At 31.5% G+C, this 20731-nt stretch overlaps 1 protein-coding gene across 3 annotated transcripts in view; it reads left to right on the forward strand.

Moving 5' to 3' along the window:
* mamo (maternal gene required for meiosis) overlaps positions 1 to 20731 on the forward strand; it is a 595590-nt gene that overhangs the window by 79681 nt on the left and 495178 nt on the right. The gene's annotated exons all lie outside the window — the stretch shown is intronic.

Consider the following 20731-nt stretch of genomic DNA (forward strand, 5'->3'; position numbering starts at 1 on the left):
TCTTTTATATAACAGTACTTTCTATAATAAAAATCATGTGTATAACAGTATTTTCTATATAAAATCTTGTGTATAACAGTATTTTCCATAGGAAATCTTCTGTATAACTGTCTTTCCAAATAAAATCTTGTGTATAATAGTGTTTTCTATATAAAATCTTTTGTATAACAGTTTTTCTATAGAAAATCTTGTGTATAACAGTATATTCTATAAAAAAAATCTTCTGTATAAAAGTAATCTCTATAGAAAATCTTCTCTATAACAGTTTTTCTATAAACAATTTTGTGTATAACAGTGTTTTCTATATAAAGTCTTGTGTATAACAGTTTTTCTACAGATTAAAAAAAATCTAGTCAACGTAGATAAAAGCAACAATATCCAATATTTCCGTTCATTGTGCGACAATATCCTTCATTTGAGTTGAATTGAGGGATGCCTCTCAGCTTGTCGCTCTCATAATTTTATATAAGACAACATTTCATATTTTCCTCCTCAACTAGTTGAAAATAGTGGACAATATTCAGGATTTCATTGCTCATCTTGTCAAGAACTAACTTTATTGTAAAACAAGTAAGCTATATTCGAACCTTAGATACCCTTCACCAAATTATACTTAAAAATATATTTTTTTTTTAAATATTTTTAGGTAAACAAAATTAAAATTTTTTTTTTCCACATTTTTTTATTAAAAAGTTTTTTTAAAATATTTTCTTTTCGAAATTGTTTTTAATTTTTTTTAAAAAAAAGTTTTTTTTTAATTTTTAAAAATTTCTGTGTAACAGCTTTTCTATAGAAAATCTTGTGTGTAACAGCTTTTCTATAGAAAATCTTGTGTATAACAGTTTTTCTATAGAAAATCTTGTGTATGACAGTATTTTCTTTAGAAAAGCTTCTGTATAACAGTATTTTCTATAGAAAATCTTGTGTATAACAGTATTTTCTATAGAAAATCTTGTGTATAACAGTATTTTCTATAGAAAATCTTGTGTATAACAGTATTTTCTATAGAAAATCTTGTGTATAACAGTATTTTCTATAGAAAATCTTGTGTATAACAGTATTTTCTATAGAAAATCTTGTGTATAACAGTATTTTCTATAGAAAATCTTGTGTATAACAGTATTTTCTATAGAAAATCTTGCGTATAACAGTATTTTCTATAGAAAATCTTGTGTATAACAGTATTTTCTATAGAAAATCTTGCGTATAACAGTATTTTCTATAGAAAATCTTGTGTATAACAGTATTTTCTATAGAAAATCTTGTGTATAACAGTATTTTCTATAGAAAATCTTGTGTATAACAGTATTTTCTATAGAAAATCTTGTGTATAACAGTATTTTCTATAGAAAATCTTGTGTATAACAGTATTTTCTATAGAAAATCTTGTGTATAACAGTATTTTCTATAGAAAATCTTGTGTATAACAGTATTTTCTATAGAAAATCTTGTGTATAACAGTATTTTCTATAGAAAATCTTGTGTATAACAGTATTTTCTATAGAAAATCTTGTGTATAACAGTATTTTCTATAGAAAATCTTGTGTATAACAGTATTTTCTATAGAAAATCTTGTGTATAACAGTATTTTCTATAGAAAATCTTGTGTATAACAGTATTTTCTATAGAAAATCTTGTGTATAACAGTATTTTCTATAGAAAATCTTGTGTATAACAGTATTTTCTATAGAAAATCTTGTGTATAACAGTATTTTCTATAGAAAATCTTGTGTATAACAGTATTTTCTATAGAAAATCTTGTGTATAACAGTATTTTCTATAGAAAATCTTGTGTAAGACAGTATTTTCTATAGAAAATCTTGTGTATAACAGTTTTTCTATGGGAAATCTTGTGTATAACAGTTTTTCTATGGAAAAAACAGTTTTTTAATTTTTTAAAAAAAAATCTTTTTCCAAATTTTTTTTTTTAATTTTTTTTTTTTTGAAAATAACGATCAAAAATAGGCAAAAATCGAGGTTTTCCCAGTTTTTTCCTTATATCTCTGTCATTTGTGTGCCGATTTTGTCGATTTAAATAGCAACCGAGCCGGAAGAATACCCGGCTGAAAAAAAAATTTTAAATTTTGAAAAAAATGTTTTAAAACAATTTTGAAAAAAAAAATTTAAATTTTGTTTACCTAAAATGTTTTAAATTTTATTTTAAAGTATAATTTGGTGAAGGTTATATAAGATTCGGCTTAGAATTATACTTGGAATAAAACTCCAAGTAAGAGTTTTACTAAATATTAAACAAAATAGTTTTGTTTTTTAATTAAAAAAAGCTTGTATTTGTAATACTTATTTTGAGTTTTTCAGTGACGCCTAAACTTCTTACAACTTTAGCAATAATCGTAAATTTAGCTGTTATATTTTGTCTTGAAGTTTTTTTTATTCAAACTCTTTGCAACTCATAATTCTGTAAAAATTATCAAATTTCTTTTGGTTTACATTTATTGTTGACATATTGATGTATGAATCATGTATGTAAGTATGTAAGCTACGGAAAGTTGATTCGAACAGACAGACAGACATGGCTATATCGACTGCGCTATCTATAACGATCCAGAATATATATATACTGTGTGGGGTCGCAAATGAAAAATGTAGAAATTACAAACGGAATGAAAAACTTATATATACCCTTGCCACACTCATGGCAAAGGGTATAAAAAGAGTTTGAGAGAAGATAACCTTGCGAATTTCTCGTTCATCTTATTTTCATCAGATATATGACAATATTTAAGACTCTGTCGCTTTTTCTTTGAAAAACTCATTAGTGACTTGCAAGAGTTATAGATAGCCAACGTTTCGTTACAGGTTTTACTTATATCTTTGAGGATAGCTGGAAGATATGGGCAACTGAGCAATTTTGGTTATTTAACATTCAAACCTATTCTTTTGACAAAATTTCTCATATACCAAGAATTGAGAAAACATACATTCAATAACGATGGTCATATGAGAATTAACAATGTTAATGTGTAATCGATTGCACTTGAAAAGTTCATGGAAAGTACAAACCTGACAATTCTTAACTGATTCTACCCACAAATAAACTGTTCGAAATAGACCATTAAGCTTCTATTAGTGTCAGAGAATCTAAAACAAGTTCAACAATTGCAATGTGGGTTAGTGAATTTTAGCTTTAAACCCCTAATGACGCCAGTGTAAACCGCCAGCAACCATAATAATACGCATTATTTGTCTACTCTTTTATTATGTAGTTAGTTTTGTCTTTGAAATTTTTTGGAATTTAATTTTTGTTCAGTTTTTTTACATTTCGCATTTGTCACAAAATATTATGTATTTTCACAAAGTTTCTTCGCTGCTACCATCATCAGCTTGTGTATTTTGTTTACTTTAACTCCCTCATACTTGCAACATCGCAATAACAACAACAAAAGTTTCGTTTTGATGTTGCTACTTAAAAAGGCTTGAATTTCAGTAGCACAAAAAAAAATAATAGCAGCAGAGAAATGTGAAATAATAGAAAAAATTTTGTGAAACTTATGCTGTTGATTAGTTGACTTTTGTCAACAAATGTTGCGTATCAAACAGGAATAAGAAAATCTTGTTTCATTTCTATTTTGTTTATTATTTTTTTCTGTTTCTGTTGTTATTGTTGTCTACTGCTATTTTTAATTTCAACAAAAGACTTGCAAAGATAAAAAGGTTGGCAATGTCTAGGACAATCTGTTTGGCTTAGTATCTTTAGGCGATTTCTGTTTATTTTTCTTCTTTTGTTGCTGTTTTATTTAGAATATGACTTTGACTTTTGCGGCAAAAATGTGGCATAAAATCTTTAAAATTTTGTTTAAGCTTTACATTTTTGTGGTTTTAAAGAAAGGTTTGTTAAATGAAAATATGGTAGAAAATAATGATTTTTATACCCTTCACCATGAGTGGCAAGGGCAGGCGAGGATCCAAAGGGGGTGAAATAGGAATCAACCCATCCCCAAAAAACCGAAAAGTTTTCACATAAAAATTAAAAAAACGAAAAATTTCCAAATGGTTGACCTGGATCCGCGCCTGGGAAAGGGTAGATATAAGTTTCATTCCGTTTAATTTCTACATTTTTCATTTGCGAACCCACAAAGCATATATATTCTGGATCGTTATAGATAGCGAAGTCGATATAGCCATGTCTGTCTGTCCATCTGTATGTTGAAATCAACTTTCCGTAGCCCCCAAATAACTTACAAACATGATTCGTACATCAATATATCGGGAATTCTTCCGGCTCGGTTTTTATTTAAAATCGAAAAAATCGGCTCACAAACACTTCTGGCTCGTTTGCTATTTAAAATCGACAAAATCATCCCACAATATACGAAAAAATCGGGACATGCTCGATTTTTGGCCTATTTTTTTTATCTATATCTGGATTAATTAATTAAGTCATTAATATTGTCTATGTATATGGATATCTAATGATAGATATTTCAAAATCCATTGCAACGATGTATATAAGGCTATAGTAAGTTGGACCTACAATAGGTCAAAATCGGGAACAATATTAACTTGATTTTTTTTTCTCCAAAAAATTTTATTATCATAATTTTTTCTTCATTTATTAATTTAAAAAAAAATTTAAAAACTTTTTAGAAACAAATTTTGTATTTTTTAAATTTTTTTAAAAAAAAAAAATAAATTTAGTTTACCTAAAAATTTTAGTTTAAAGTAGAATTTGGTGAATGGTAGTTAGTATATAAGATTCAATGGGTGAAAATCGGGAAAAATATTTTTAAACTCGATATTTTGTTCATCAAAAATATTTTTTTGATGAAAAATTTTTTTTTTGAAAAAAAATTTTGAAATTTTGAAATAAAAATTTTAAATTTTGTTTATCTAAAAATTTAATTTTGAAGTTTGATTTGGTGAAAGGTATATAAGATTCGGTACAGCCGAATAAAGCTCTATTACTTGTTTTGGGAATTCTTCCGGCTCGGTAGCTATTTAAAATCAGCCCACAAATGGCTGAGATATAAGGAAAAGACCGGGACAATTTTTGATCTATATCTGGATTACTAAGTTAATATAGACAATATGGATATCTAATGATAGATATTTCAAAGTCCATTGCAATGATGTATATGTTTTTTTTCGCTCAAAAAAATTTTTTGTCATAAATTTTTTTCCACTAATTAATTTTAAAAAAAATTTGAAAACTTAAAAAAAAAATCGAAAAAAAATTTTAAATTTTGATAAAAAATGTTTTAAAAACAATTTTGTAAGTAAGACCTACAATGGGTCAAAATCGGGAATAATATTTTTTAACCCGAATTTTTTTTTTATCAAAACAATTTTTTTTAACTTAAAAATTTTGAAAAAAAATTGGAAGAAATTAAAAAAACAATTAAAAAAAAATTTTGAAAATGAAATGTAAATTTTGTTTACCTAAAATCTTTTAAATTTTATTTTAAAGTAGAATTTGGTGAAGGTTATATAAGATTCGGCTTAGAATCTTACTTGGAATAAAACTCCAAGTAAGAGTTTTACTAAATATTAAACAAAATGTTAAAAAATATGTAATAATATTTAAAAATAGTTTTGTTTTTTAAGGAGTGAGATCGAAAAATTCTTAACATACATATATGTTTATAAAAAAGAAACCACTAAACTTACAGCTTTAATTTTTTTTTTATTTGATTGAAATTATTATTACAATTTACAAAAAAAATTATTTTTATAGTTTTAATCACTAGTGATGAAATTTTGAACCTTTTTCGGAAACCCTTCCATTAACGTTTTTATAGTGCTTTCTGTCACTTTGCTCGAACATGTAGTCCATCTCCGTTTAAAATCTACCGCACTTTTGGACACCTTTTTTGTACTCTTCAATTCTCTTTTAACAAGAGCCCAATATCTCTCCACTGGCCTTAGCTCCGGGCAGTTTGGAGGATTTGCCTCTCTTGGTACAAATACCACATTATTGTTCTTGTACCACTCAAGGGCTTGTTTGCCATAGTGACAGGATGCCAAGTCAGGCCAAAAATAAGTGGACACATTATGAAGTCTTATGAATGGAAGCAGCCTTTTTTGTAAACATTCCTTGATGTAAATTTCGGTATTTATAGAGCCCGTTGTAACAAATGAGTGGCTTCTTTTGCCGCAACTGCATATTGCTTGCCATACCAAGAACTTTCTGGGAAATTTTGTCTGCTTTTGGGTCCTAAACTTTTCTTCAACATTCCCTCGAGCATCAGCAACATAAAATTTTTGACCTGGAAGTTGCGAAAAATCTGCCAGAACATACGTTTCGTCATCCATTATGCAGCAAGAATATTTTTTTATAAAACTTGACTTCAATTTCCGTGCTCTGTTTTTGGCCTCTAAATTTTTAGTAGCGTTCCTGTCAGGAACTTTTTGAGCCTTGTATGTTTTTAAACCTGCATTAGCTTTAACTTTTCGTACCAAATAGTCCGAGCACTGAGCTAACCGGGCTGCTTTCCTACCGGATGTGTTGGGAGCTCTTTTGAAAATGCGTTCTATTTTTTTGGCTTTAGAAACATCATGTGGACCATTCCTTCTACCTGAACCAGGTTTTCTATCAACTGACAAGTTCTCCCGGTACTGTTTAATAACATTGGAAACAGTTTGACGGCAGACCTTTGTATGCTTGGCCAACTTTTTGTAAGACCAAGTTGGGTTTTGTTGAAAATATTTAATAATTTCAGTACGCACTTTTTTCTGGTCACTCATTTTAATCAGATTAACAAAAAAATTAATATAATTGACATTACACATAATAACTGACATGTTTTTCAAAGGTAACTTGATCAAAAAAAAATTCAAATAATACTTGGGTTAAAAAATGTAATGAAAAACGTGTGTTAAGAATTTTTCGATCTCACTCCTTAATTAAGAAAAGCTTGTATTTGTAAGTAATACTTATTTTGAGCTTTTCAGTGACGCCTAAACTTCTTACAACTTTAGCAATAATCGCAAATTTAGCTGTTATATTTTGTCTCTTTGCAACTCATAATTCTGTAAAAATGATCAAATTTCTTTTGGTTTACATTTATTGTTGCTGCTGCATTTATTTTCATAGAATTTTAAGCAATTGCCAGCCAGCCAACCAAGAAAACCCAACACATTGTCTCCAATATTTTTTTTTTATTATTTTTTTAAATTACATTGTAGTCTTGCTCTCTTTTTTTTTCATAAATTTTGTATACTGTCGTTTGCTGTTGTTTTTTGGCCATTTCTTAAGTTTTTAATTCTATGGAACTTTGTGCCACACAATAATAATGTTTTTTTCTTTTCTTATAATTCTTTAGAATTTTATGAAATATTAGACTTCATAAGTGTTTAGTTACGCAAAGTATTACAAAAAGAAAACCCAAGAAGTAGAAATAAAAAAATAAGCAACAAACAAATATTTTTGCAAATTTACATATTAAACGCAATTCTCTTTTAGTTTTTATTTTTTTGTATTTTGATTTTTTGTGTTGAAACGCTTTTAATACCAAATGTAAGACAATGTCAAAAATTGCTTGAATATTTTTTTGTTTAAATATAATTTTGTTCACTGTTTTGACCAATATTGAGGGCTTTTGTTTTAATGTTTTATGGTGTAATATTTGCTGGTGCCAAATGTTTGTCATTTGTTAAAAATAATTTAATTTTTTTGTTTTATTGTCAAACAAAATTATTTAAATTTCTTGTCGCCTGAAATCTGAGCTTAATTCATGCTTACACATGTTAATTTTTCTTAAGCTTATTTTACGGAACTTTAAAAAGTTTAAATGTGTTTTTTTTTTCTAAAATATTTATTGTTGTGTTGTTTGTGGTTTGAAGGCAAGTAAATTATTTTTTTGTATGTTATTTAAAACAATTGCCGGTTTTTATTGATTTTTTTAAGAGTTATGATACAATTTATGGAGAGTAGAGTTTTACAGATATTTTAGGTTGCATTAAAGCCCTTTTTTATTTATGTATGTAGATCGGATTATAAATCAGTTATTACTAAACTACTTCTGGGATGCTAATTTGTAGCTAGAAAGTTGTGGAATCGATTCAAGTCAGAGACTGTGATCTAGTTGTCGGCATGAAGAGCATATGGAATTTGAAATGTAATGTGAGTTATTTATTGTTTTTGATTTTATAAAAGACTGTACTATTTTTATTAAATTTTTTATCCCATTTTTTATTTTTTGGAAGTTGTATTGTCTTGCCTTGATAATAATGTGCCAGCCAGATATAAAACAAGTAAGAGAGCTATATTCGTCGGTGCCAAATCGTATATACCCTTCACCAAATTATACTTTAAACTAAAAATTTTAAATATTTTTAGGTAAACAAAATTTAAAAAAAAAATAGTTTTTTAATTTATTTTAAAAATATTTTTTCCCAATTTTTTTTTTTTAAATTTTATATTTAATTAATTTTTTCTTTTTTTAAATTTATAAAAAAAAAAATTTATGAAAAAAAATTGTTTTGCTAAAAAAAAATTCGGGTTAAAAAATATTTTTCCCGATTTTGACCCATTGTAGGTCCAACTTACTATATATAGCCTTATATATATATATATTGTTTTTTTTTTTAACAAACCGTTTTGCTTGTCTGCAGTTACACCCAGAGCCTCTGGCGGGAATCGAATCCGCAACCCTCAGATTAATAGCTCAGCACACTATCGACTGGTCTTTGCAATGGACTTTAAAATATTTATCATTAGATATCCATATTGTCTATATTAATGACTTAATAATCCAGATATAGATAAAAAATAGGCCAAACATCGAGGTTATCCTGGTTTTTCCTTATATTTCAGCCATTTGTGGGCCGATTTTGTCGATTTGGAAGAATTCCCGATATACTGATGTAGGAATCATGTATGTAAGTTATTTGGGGCCTACGGAAAGTTGATTTCAACATACAGACGGTCAGACGGACATGGGTATATATATTCTTTATGGGGTCGCAAATAATAAAAATATGAGAACTTAAAAATGCGAGATTTACAATAGATGGTGTATCTTTTGAACTCGGTTTTTGTTTTTAATAACTTATATGTCATTTTGAAGGGTACATATCTGTCATTTATTCTCACTTAGTTATTGAACATTATATTGTAAACAAAAAAGTTTTTTTGCTTCGAAAATGTGGAATTTTGTACCAACAAAGCGTCATAGGCGGGAAGTTTTGCTTTACTTTAATATGAAAACAAGTAAGAAAGTATAGTCGGTCAAGCCCGACCATATAATACCCTACACTAAGTAAAAGAGCAAAAAAAATGTTTCTTTTAAAATTTAAATAATTTATATTTTTGAGTGATTTTCGGAAGTGCGCCTTATATGGGGGCTATGACCAATTATGGATCACCATGAAATTAGGTCGTGTGATTTATGTGTATATTAAAGTTAACTATGTTGAATTTTGTGTGTTTACCAACATTTTTAAGCGATTTATGCACGTTAAAGTTATTTTCGGAAGCGGGTCTATATGGGAGCTATGACTAATTATGGACCGATCGTAACAAAATTTGGTGACATGAATTTTGTGTATATAAAACTTATTTGGAGCGGAATTTGTGGAGATACATATACAAATTAAACATTTATGACCGATAAAGTCCAATTTCGGGAGGACATTTGTATGGGGGCATTTGTATATTGGACCGATTTCAGCCAGTTTCAATAGGCTTGGTCCTTGAGCCGAAAGAATAATATGTATCAAATTTCATCGAAATATCTTCAAAATTGCGACCTGTACTCTGCGCACAAGGTTTACATGGACAGCCAGCCAACCAGACGGACGGACGGACATCGCTTAATCGACTCAGAAAGTGATTCTAAGTCGATCGGTATACTTTAAGGTGGGTGTTAGACTAATATTTTTGGGCGTTACAAACATCTGCACAAACGCATAATACCCTCCCCACTATGGTGGTGTAGGGTATAGATAGTGCCGCTGAAGCACACCGATAGCTCACCAAGATTATGTTAGTTTCCATGGGCAGCCATTCGTCAAGCAGCTCACTTGGGTTCATTCAAAACTGATCCCATTACTTCATCCGTTGATTCCAAGTTGAACCAATCAGATTCTCTGATGAAGGAGTGAATTCGTCTTAGATTCATCCTTGATAACTCATTTAGACACGAGAGGAACGGCTTACCAAAGCTTATGGTGAATGTGTTTCATCGGTTTCAACTTTCGACAAATGGTTTGTGCGGTTTAGAAATGGTGATTTTGATACGGAAGACAAATATCGTTCAGGGCAGCCAAAAAAAATTTGTAGACCAAGAATTGGAGGCATTACTACTCCATGAAGATTGCTGTCAAACTCAACAAGAGCTTGTAAAATCATTGGGAGCTACTCAAGCAGCAATTTCAAAACGTTTGCGAGCAACAGGATTCATCCAAAAGCGGGGAAATTAGGTACCACATGAATTGAAGCTAAGATACCTTGAAATACGAGTTTGTCTGAAATGCTGCTTGAAAGCCATAAAAGAAAATAATTTTTCACCGAATTATTACTTGTGATGAAAAATTGATCTATTACGAGAACTCGAAGCTTAAGAGATCTTCTGTGAAGACCGGCTAACCAGCAGAATCGTTACCAAAGCCAAATATTTATGGCGCTGAGGTAATGCTCTTTGATGGGACCAAATCGATTATGAGCTGCTGAAATCAGGCCAGACCATCACAGATAACCTGTACCGAACGCAACTGAATCGTTTGAAGAGAGCATTGGCCGAAAAATGCCCAGAATATGCGACCAGACAAGGATCTGCCACATGTTGCACAGTAGCTGTTAAAAACAATTTAGAAAGATGTGGTTGGGAAATTTTGCCTTTTTAAATCTTGCATTTTTAAATCATACACCCAATATTTAAAAATTTCTATTATTAAGTGGATCAGAGCCTTTCAAAATAGACCTTGGTACCGCAAATATAACCAAAAATCGATAAAGGCAAATTTTGGAAATTTTTCCAAAGGTTTTGGGAAAATGTGGGATTTTATATAGCAAATCTTAATTTATTTTCTCACTGTTCGATTTTAATAAAAAAATGTCTATATAACTTCAAAATTTCATTAAACAGGATTCATAAATAAACATTTTAATTTTCCATAAAAATCTGCTAACGTTTGTTTTCCTTATTTTTTAAAAAAAAAATTTTTTACTAATTTTTTAATTATTAAAAATTAAATAAATTTTTTAAAAGGAAAACACAATTTCCTACATTTCGATATATAAAATGTATATCTAAGATTTTCCACTAACCTCATTGATGGCATCAAAATTGATAATTACCAGTAATTAGCTACTTCTGGTGGTTTTCTCTTATGTTTAGTAGCAACTTCTGTGTAAGTTATTGATTTTGAATCCATATGTTTGACTAGTAGAAAAGATAAGACAATATTCTGAAAGTCTAACTTCTCTTCTAGTGATGTTCCAAATTTCAAAGAAATCCGAGCAGTAGTTTAGAAGTTACTCAATATTGGAAAATACCTCAAATTTTGTTGGAGGTTGTCTCATATTTTGGCTTACAACTTTTTTTGTGCTTAACCGATTTTGCTTATTTTTAATAATGTACTGCCTAGGACAATGATAAATAGTTTTAAATAAATTTCATTAATTTCGATTGCAAATTATAGACAGGAGCGTGTTTTACACACACACAAAATTTCATAAGCAAGAATTAAGCATGTACTTTGTAGGTTTTATATGAATGTTGTTCATTGCCTATTAGCCGATTATGATCGGCCTCTGCTCTAGTCTATTTCTCTACAACAGCTATCCTGCTGTATAATTTAGTTCATTTGTATTTTAAATATTTTGTAATATAAATAATTGTAACTATATATAGAGTTATCATTACAAAGTATGTTATTTAGTAATGACATTATCATTTGCTGGAACGTATTGTATATTAAACAAGAAGCTTCTCATTAATACTCTATTAAAAGCGTTGCTTTTAACCATAACTTTGACATGTTATTTGTGACATTCAAAAATGTTGACACACAATTATTATGGCATGACAGTAAAAGTAAGGTGATGGCGGCAACATTACGCTAAAGAAGCTTGGTAGCCAGCAAATTTAAATATTTATTCTACCTGTTCCTGTGGAGTGACACTCTCTTAAATGCAGGTGAATTCACAAAATTTACATAAAAAAATAAAAAAAAATACAAAAATATTCATAATAAACGCATTTATATAACTGAGAATTGATGTAGAGGAGAACGGAACGAACGAAACACCGTTATATAAATAAGTTTGTATGTTGTTTTCACTGTCATTCAAAAGTAAAGTAAAGGAATGAATGAATGAAAGAAGGACAGACAGACAGACAGACTGAATTCCTTGCTGCTTACAAAACGTCATTTTCTTATCGATCGGTTTATTGTTGTTGCTTTTGCTGCAGACCTAAAGTTTTGTTGTTGTATGTCTGGAAGTCTGGAGTTTATTTATTTTTTGTTCCTTTTTTTTCTGTTTATTTTTGTTTTGTTGCAACTTGCAAGTTGTATCGTCTTGCCAGCCAGAGAAAACAATAAAAATAATATGAAAATAAAAGTTATAATGAAAAAAAGGTCTGACTATATTACAGTTGTTTAAATAAATGTGTGTGTGTGCTGTTTTTAGCTGCATTATGCAAAGGGATGCGCGTTATTTAATGCTGTTTATTATAATAATACTCGCGCCGTATGCATAAATTCACTTACATTAACAAGTAGCAACAATATGTTTTTGTTTATGTTTGCTGGTTTTATTTATTTATTTCGTTTCGTTTCGTCAAAAGCCAAAAAGGAAATACTTTTGGTAACAAACGGTAGCAAGGACATTCGTTTGCTCGTTTATTTATTTATTCACATGAGTAAGGCCTGTGCAACACTCTCACTCATATGCCTACCTACATTCATATACTGAAGCAGTTGTTGTGAAGCTAGTAAATGTATAGGGTTTGAGTTTAACTACAACTGCAGTTAAGTTACACTGAAGAAACCTGGAATAAACCTGTACTTTGTGAAACTATATTGGTTGGTTTGTTACCGTGCTAATTCACTACGCGCAAAGAGTCAAGTAAAGTCGAAAGGACTCCATTTTGACAAAGCCTCATCATTCGTCAGATGTAGGATAGTATTAAATCCAACCTGAAGCCGTGATATATCTCAGTATATTATTAAGTCAAGACCCTAGTAGTTTCCAACTTTCTGGCACATGGTTTTTTGTATTTTTATTTATTCAAAGTTGCAGCCTTCCAGCACGACAGAAGTCAGACAAGCCAACCATTTACCGCAGTATGAATATTGTTCGCTGCCTGGATAAGGGCACGCTTTAAGAACTCTCCCTACATCCAAACACAATTGTACCAAAGCGAATTACATTCGATTTGATGGATAGCAGCTATCTGGAGGATTAACAACAAAACCGGGTAGGAGATTCGTAAGGAAATTTCTAGGATAACATCCAGAAAATTATGGAATTACATATAAACGCAATTGTACTAAAATAACAATACTTATTACGTTTTGCATGCCTACATGCTAGCAAATATTTCAGCCCCAAACACACTACATCCATTCGGAAGACGATGCATATATCCAGGTGTCATAGACTTCACGAGGTTATCCCTTCATTTGAATTTTCCTATATTGAAAGTGACAGGAAAGACTTCAGCAGGAAGCTTATTCCACATACGGGCTGTACGGTTAAATAACGAATTTCCCTGTAATGTGTTGTGTGATCCACTGAACAGTTGACCACGAATTGATGAGCCCTTGCCGCGCATAAAACTACGGGTTTCCGGAACAAGTTCCCTAATTTCTGCGGACCACATTCCATTTTAGTATCGGAAGATCAGTGAAACTGACATTGAGACAATGTTCTAGTAAGTCCTCTCCTGTACGCGGTAGAGTAACTCCAAAATAGACTTCGAAGCACCGACTCATACATGCGAGTTGTTGTGCCTTTTATGTCGGATATAAGTGGTGTAAATAGTAAGGATATGAGAAGGAGTGAAGTGTTTCCTACACCGTTTTAAAAAACCAAGGCACTTGAAACATTCCACACATGGAAAAAATTCATACAACCCCATTTAGAGATTGTTACAAGATCTTGGTAAAGCGCAACATTCATGATTTACCTCATTGCCCCAATCTTCGACAGATGCATTAAGCCTGGCAGCACTGCCGATCCTATGAAGAAGTACTTCGTAGTGTGCCAGTGACTCCAATGCATGCAGATCTCTGAATTTTATATAGCTGGTCCACGACATATTTTCTCCCAGTTACAGTCCACCGTACCAGAGATCCATATTTAAGAATGTAACCTTCTATAGCTGTATAGATCCATTGGACTATGTTAGGAGCGAACATCTTACTATACAGGTATAATAGGGCTAAATGGGCTACTGTTGCCTTCTTGACTCTCTGTTGAGTATTCAGTTTCCCTGATAATTTAGAGTCCAGGATAATACCTAGATATTTTGTTTTATCCAATAACGGAACACAGTAGTGTTTAAGATAATTTTGGTCTTTGTTGGGAACAGTAGGAGTTCAGTTTTGCTTGGATTTAGCCTTAGACCATTTTTAGCAGTCCAGTTGCTGAGTAAATACAAAGCATTAGAGATGATGTCATTTAATACATACGGAAATAAGTAGCAATACTACATCCTCCTTACATGCAACTACTTTTATTCATTTATTCTTCAATTCATTGAGAATCAACAGAACAACGATAGTGGAGAGATACCAATGTAGTGGAGAGTACGGAAATAAGTAGCAACACTACATCCTCCTTACATGCAACTACTTTTATTCATTTATTCTTCAATTCATTTAGAATCAACTGAACAACGATAGTGGAGAGATACCAAAGTAGTGGAGAGATGCAGTCAACTTGGAGTGTGCCACGTTCAACTAATTTGGACTTAACACTATTGCCAAGACTTGCGGCAACTATTCTCGATTTCAACATGGATACTAAGCAGTTGCTGATGTACCCTTCAACATCTAGGTTATTAAGGAGTCTGTTGAATTGGATATTGAAAGCAGCTTCTAATTTTGAGAAGGCTGCCATAGTATATTGTTTAAATTCAAGAGATTTCTCTATAACTCTGTCTATAACTTGAAAACCGCGTGGCACCTTCTAGTCGTCGCCTTATATGAGCGTCGATGATTCTTTCCAACGTTCCAAATTGAAAGTATGAAAGTCTTTCGAAATTAACGAACTTAACTTGCCTATAATTCGCCGGAACACGGTTAAGAGAAATACAGAGCTGAAATATTCTGCAAAGCCTGGCGTTTTGCAGCATCTTTGGCAAAAAGCCCTGGCGATTTGAATGTGAAGAATGTGTTTATTGCCTACAATATTCCATCTTGATTGATTCCGAGAATATGCCTACATTCAATAACAATTTCCGCAGCAATATCTTTACAGTCTGGGAAGTGAGTGTTCAGTAGAAGATCCAGTGAATCTGCCTAGGTTTCAGACAAGGAGTCTTCCTTCTTTTGAATTAAGTTTGGATGTGATTGCCCCTTGGCTAGCGACTCTGGTAACCAAGGGACAGTTAGTGCTGTGAATAGATTCGCAGTAGTTATTCCATGAGCTCATTTTTCCGACTACAGCTTTCTTGTAAGATTTTAACTTATCAGAATAATGCTGCGATTTGTTATTATAGCGTAGCTAATAGAGCTCCGAGTTTCACCATGCAGGGAAGCTTTTCTTAGCTTTGCTTTTTCACCACTCTTACTGAATAGAGGTAACTCTATTGCCTCAAGATCAGCAATCGAGTCTTTAATGACTGGCATATTTAGCTATGATTCGTGAATCATTACTTTTTTAATGTTTTTGAATGAAATTGTACAGTTGTATAGAAAGAAGCCTTAGATATGCTATTATGACAGATTTTTTATTGAAAATTAGATTTTTCGCATTGTTGGCTATAACAAAACAATTTTATCGGATCTCAACGTAAATAAGTCTCCTGGCATATCAGCGCAGGTCTTCAGCACTTCATACCGTCCCGGCGTATTTTCTGTATGTTGGAAGGTTGCTAATCTAACGTCAATTCCTAAAAAGGAGAGGCTAATAACCTGGAAAATTTGTTCAGCACTTTTCAAAGTTATGGAGAATATGGTTAACTACCATCTGGTTAACTATTTTGATTCCAAAAAATTACTTAACGACCGACAGTAGGGCTTTCGTAGAGGATTCTCTACAAAAGACTTGCTAGCCTTCCTATCGAAAAAATGGTGTCGTTCCATTCAACGTTTTGGCGAAAGTGAAGTGGTGTCTCTAGATATTTCCAAGGCGTTCGATACAGTGCAGCATGAAAGTTGAAATCTTATCAAACGTGTTAAAGATAAATTCAGGGGTACCGCAAGGCTCCGTTCTTTCTCTTACTCTATTCCTTATTTTTCTAAATGACTTTCTACGTCTAAATTCCAACCCTATCTATTCTTTTGCAGACAGCAACATTTGCCATTCATACTCAGTCAGTTATAGACCAAGTTTGTCGGAGATTGGGTCAATGAGGCAAAACATGAATGATTCCCGTAATCGGGATCTTGTGAGAATCTCTGATTGTCTCTACATCTGTATTTATGGCTGGTGTAAATATTGTGGAATCAGACATGAGGCATGTGAATACAAGTGTCCAAAGAATGTTGGAATTACTTTATCCGACCGAAAATAGAATGAAACTCCCATGTGTGGGCCGATGCTTCAAAGTTTATTTTGGAGCTTCTCGACCGCGTACAGGAGAGGGCGAAGATAATTATTGGTGACAGTAGGTTATGCAACTCCATTGATTCGCTTGAGCTCCGACCCAATGTGGGCTGCGTTTTAATGTTCTATTGATACTACAATGGAATGTATGTTGACGAAATTAAGAAACTTGTTCCTGATACCCGCTGATTTTTACGTAATTCACGTTTTTCATCAAGAACACATCTAATTGTGGTCGATTGTCCAGTGGATCGGACAACACATTACATGGAAAATTCGTTCTTTAGCCGTGCGTATGTGGAACAAACATTCCGCTGAAGTATTTCCTGTAATTTTCAATGTAGAAAAGTTCAAATCGAATATCCACTACTCAACACTACTCCCTCTATTCTTCCTCCCATAACCTATTTTCCTAGTTCAAAAAAGAAAACAAAAATGTTGCTTAAATTTTAAATTTACGAAGAAATTTCTTTAAGTGTAGCACAGTACAAGTGCAAGTACGTACCAGCAACGATTTGCAACCAAATGAAGAAAACAGTTTGTGCAGCAAAAGTTTTTAAATGCAATTTATTCTTCATTTTCAATGTTACGTTATGTTATCGATGTTGTTGTTTTTGGTTGTTGCCTTTGCCGTATTTTATGTTTCACTTATTATGTTGCAAGTAAAATTGTTTATGTTGCAGTAAGTAAGCGTTTGTATATGTATAAAAGTGTGTGTGTGTGTGTGTCTGTGAAAGTCTACTTGTTTTTTTTTCCTGGCCATTTCTCTGTATGGATGGTTGGCTGTTTGATGGTTTGTATGAAAGAAAATTATGCGACACGGGAATAAAGTTGAAAGTTGTTGTTTGTTTATTAAAAAACAGAAAATATAAATGTATACATAGAAAAAGAACAAGAAAAAAACACCAGCAACAGCAGCAGCAACAAAAATGAAAGCAAGGATACTTCATGCTACCACACAGCAGACATAGAAAAGTGTATAAAGAGTTTTTTTTCTATATATTTTGTCTCATTTTTAAATGTCCTTTAAGCTCAGTCAAATGAAAATAAAATATACTTTCATTTTTTATTTTTTCAGCCAGAAAAATCTAAAAAAAAAGAAATAAAAACACTCGAAATTGAAAATGTTTTTTTCTTTAAAACAATTTTTCTAATACAACTTTAACAGCCAGAGATTGGTTTGTGTGTGAAACAAAAATTGTTTTAAAGGATTTTTGTATTAATTTTCAGTATTTGTGGTAAAAATGAAAGGTTTTTACAAAAATATTTTTATTTGAAAAGTTTGCAGAGAACAGGCTATATGTAAATAGTAGTTATGGGTCTCAGTGCTTGTTTGCTTTTAGTAAATTTATGAATTTATATTTAATAAATTTGGTTTTTAAACCAAATATCGTCCAAATTTTAAATTCTATGGAGAGGTTTTTTAAAAATGTAAAAACCAAAAAACCAAAATTTTGTGAAAATGAGCGAATTAACTTAATTATGAATAAATTCGAAAAGTATCCATCAATTTTTATGATCGGTATCTCATTTTGATCCTATTGCATGTGGCTTTGCGATAAAGTAATAAATCTGACCATTTTCTGCAGTTTTCAATTTTTCATGATTTTTTTAAAACAAAAAAATTTCTTATTTTCACGTAAAAAATATATATTTTGCTTAAATTTGTTATTATAACTCCGAAACTACTGAATCAATTGAAAAGCAATATATAAACGGATTAAAGGTTATATAAATCTCAACTTTTGTAAGGTTATTTTAATAGCATCGGACTAATCCTTTTAATTATGTGGACAACTGTCTAACAAAATTTATAATTTTATTTAAATTTTTTTAAAAAAACCTCTCCATAGAATTTAAAGTTTGGATCATATTTGTACTACTGGAACCGCAATACATCAAAATTGTGTATTAGTTTAATAAGCCTCTAAATTTTTTTCTATTTTGTTGCCCTGTGTTATTTCACATACTAACCCATAGAATAAATACATAGAAGGGAAGAATAGAGAAATATCAATAAAAATTATTCTCTTTACACTATAATAACAAAAGACGTGGAAATTGGTTGATGATTTGGTGATGGACTTGATGACAGTTTGCTGGGCTATCAACCAGAGCGTTGCGGGTTCGATTCCCAATAGAGATTCTGGGTATATTTGCAAATTTGTTAAATTTTGTTAATTAGCATGAAGATTAAAATTTCGGTAACTTTTTGTTAAAATATTTAAATGTAAATACTAGATTATTTCTAGTATTTTTCAGCTTTAAATCTTTGACTTTAAATGCTGCCACACAAATTAGCTAGTTTTGTAAAATTCAAGAGTTTCATTTCGTTTTTGTTAACAATTTAACACATAAAGAAAGAACGAACTACTTTGAAAACTTTCTTGCTTCAAAACACGTATACAGAGAAAAGTTTTCTCGCACATACATCCAGCTTACTTATTGGTATACATTAGGATGGCCCCATTTGTGGTGGAGAAAAAAAATCACAAATTATTTCCATTTAGATCTATCAACTTATGCCTTATGTAGCAGCTTCCTTATCAATCTGTGTTGTCATGTGTGGACCGGTCGACCCTGTCGCCTGCTTCCTTGATTTAGTGATATCAGCATCGGCCATTCTCAGTCTGTGCCCAATCCATCTCAATTTTCTTCTTCGAATTTCCACTTTGATTGATGTTTGGTCTGTTTTTTGTCTGACTGTTGTTAGAAATTGTAGCTTTTGGATATCTGCGTAAGCAGTGACAGCGATGTGTGATTGATATCCACATAGAATTTAAAAGATTAAATTCCAGCCGTTATTATATTCCTAATGACTACAATAGAACCACCTTATGAAGTTAAAATACTTCCAAGGTAGCTGAATGATGTCAAGTTTTTCAGATCTTGGTTGTTAATGTATAGATTATTAGTGTTTTTCGTATTGGTTCTATATCTTGAGATTTGCCCTAAACGCCACTAACTTTAAATCGTTTAATTTATTCTGCATATCATCGAATCTATGTGATAGGAGATAAAAGCCAGCTGCAGAATCAAGGTCTTCCAGTATTTTTTGCAGTTGTTTTTTCGCATATTTCCCATGTAAGATTGCACTCCTTGTTATTGGAGTATCGTGGGTCTTCATATACGATGTTGCCATTAGAACCAGACTGTTGTTATTTTTGTATCAGTTTCGTTAAACGGTTATTGTTCCTGCTAAGTAGGTGATTGGTCTGCTGTAGGGGTCCAAGAATACATGTAGGATGTTGCCATAAGATCCAGCCTACTGTTATTTTTGCCTTGTGTCAGTTTCGTTAATCGGTTGTTGTTCCAACTAAGTAGATGATTGGTCTGCTGTAGCTGTTCTAGGATAATGGTGCTGCCATCTTTCGTTGCCTAGAAACAACGCCCTCTGTGTATTTGGTGTAGTGGTGGGGAATCTTGATAATTTAATTCTTTGTTATCCACTTTTCCAGGGGAAGGAGTGGTCAGGGGTCTTCTTGGATGGATTGTTTAGATGGAGGTTAATTTTAAAAACTCGAAAAACATGATGAAAATTTTTCGTCCTCTGCCAGGGATCGAACCTGGGTTGCTTGGTTTTGTAGGCAAGCACTTTAACCAATACAGCATTTTAACCAATACACCATGCCGCCACTTAGCCCCCAGGTTATTCTTCTGGCTGTGGATACTGTTCGATTCTCCTTTTGAATACATGTTTCTATGGAAACATGTTGCGCTACATGTTGCTCTGAAAATATTTTGTAGATATTAAATCTTAGAATCCTGATCTGCAACATGGAGCTTTAACAAATATAAAAAAAAACTGATCAATTACGGCCTCAGCAATATGTTGTTAAGCTTGGAGTGCAAATGTGTTTTTTACATGATATTATTTAATATTGTAGCAAGATGTTTCTAAGAAACTTTTCATCATCAGCAGCTACTGATGCAATGAAATTTCTTTTATGGTGTTTTCTTTTCTGGCATAAATGATGCATTTATTTCTGTGTCAGAAAACACCATTAGTTTAAATAAAATTTACATACATTTAGCGAAGACATAACTTGTAAA

The sequence above is a fragment of the Calliphora vicina genome, chromosome 4, assembly GCF_958450345.1.
Source record: "Calliphora vicina chromosome 4, idCalVici1.1, whole genome shotgun sequence".
NCBI lineage: Eukaryota > Metazoa > Arthropoda > Insecta > Diptera > Calliphoridae > Calliphora > Calliphora vicina.